Raw genomic sequence first — 1313 nt, 5'->3', positions numbered from 1 at the left:
CACCCACTCTTCTATTGTCCATCCCCCAGAGAGGGGGTTATACATAGATCCTTGTGATCAGTTCCCCCTTCCTCCCCCACCTCCTGGTATCACTACTCAGCACGAGAAATTTCTTTCTTTCTTTTCTTTTTTAATGAGAGAATTTAATGATTTAAGTAGAAAATAGGAAGGGCTTTTTCACAAAAAGAGGACCAGTTTTACTCTGACGCCCAAAGAGAATGATGTGTATCTCCCTATTACAACTGGAAAAGAGTTGAATGATCCCTCACCAGAATCCAGTGGCGAATCAAACGTTGGCAAGGATGACTGTTCTCACTAGGTATCAGGGTATCACAGTCGAAAGTCCCTGCTGGTTTCGTCACGTAACCCCACATGTAAGAAATATCGTCGGTCAGAGGAACTTCAGGCTTCCGTGTGAGACCACCTGTCTCTTTCGGAAAGTGGCTCCTGGGTCCAGAGAATGCGTGATGTCCTTGCCCCTTTCTTCTTCCAACTGGTCAGCTTCTACGTGTGCCGTCAGTTTTGAGGACAGCATTACAGCCCTTGTTGGAACGTGAAGCACCAGAGTGGGCGGCCTCCTGGCCAGGAAGATGAGCCAGGACGATTTTCAGTGACCGGCCCTTCTCGGCTTTGGCCTAGAAGAAGATGATTTTTTGTGCTTCAAGTTGGGGATCTACCCCTTTGATTTTAACCTCCGAACAGCCTCTCTCATCTGCTTGGGTTGGAGTGGTGGCATTTCTCCCCACTTGTCACACACATCCAGTGCTTCTTCGACCACCTCTCCCACGAAGACCTTGGAAATGCCCGACATAGCAATGACCACGTGCTGAGATACCGAGGTGCCAGTGATGGACTGGATCAGCCTTTGAATGGCTGCCTTGGGGAAAGCTGCCCACAATACATCTCCTAATGATTCAGCTGCTCCTCAGAAAAAGAAGAAACCAGGATTTGCATCTTCTGAATCTCGTCTTCCTCCTCTTTCTGCTTCTTTTCTTTGGGATCCAGTTTCAGTTCTTTGGCCGTAGGAGTAAGTAATGATGTGTCTTCCCTTTTGGGTGCTGTTCAATCTGAGACGTCCTGATGCTTGAGCTTGCCTTCCTCTGCCACGGTCTCTTTCAAGTCCTCATCTCCGTCCCTGTCAGTGTCCTCCGGGATTCCGACGGTGTTGGTGGTCCCGGGACCCAAGGGAGCAGAGGATGCCTCATTTCAAGCCCCTGTCTCTCCACCTTGGTTCATGGCGACTCACAGGGCTTGTCCATCACCGAGAGAAGAGAAGGCAAGAGGAGCTCGCCGCACTGTCACTCACAGGGGCT

The 1313-nt window shown here is 50.0% G+C and overlaps 1 pseudogene; it reads right to left on the bottom strand.

Moving 5' to 3' along the window:
- Positions 1-607: 607 nt before the first annotated feature.
- On the bottom strand, positions 608-1259 carry LOC101662172 (annotated as a pseudogene).
- Between the last annotated feature and the right edge of the window lie 54 nt (positions 1260-1313).

This window comes from Echinops telfairi, unplaced genomic scaffold, assembly GCF_000313985.2.
Source record: "Echinops telfairi isolate 266 unplaced genomic scaffold, ASM31398v2 ScPeMD7_7410;HRSCAF=8448, whole genome shotgun sequence".
Classification (NCBI taxonomy): domain Eukaryota; kingdom Metazoa; phylum Chordata; class Mammalia; order Afrosoricida; family Tenrecidae; genus Echinops; species Echinops telfairi.
Note: the sequence above shows the minus strand (reverse complement) of the source record. Positions and strands in the feature narration are given on the sequence as shown.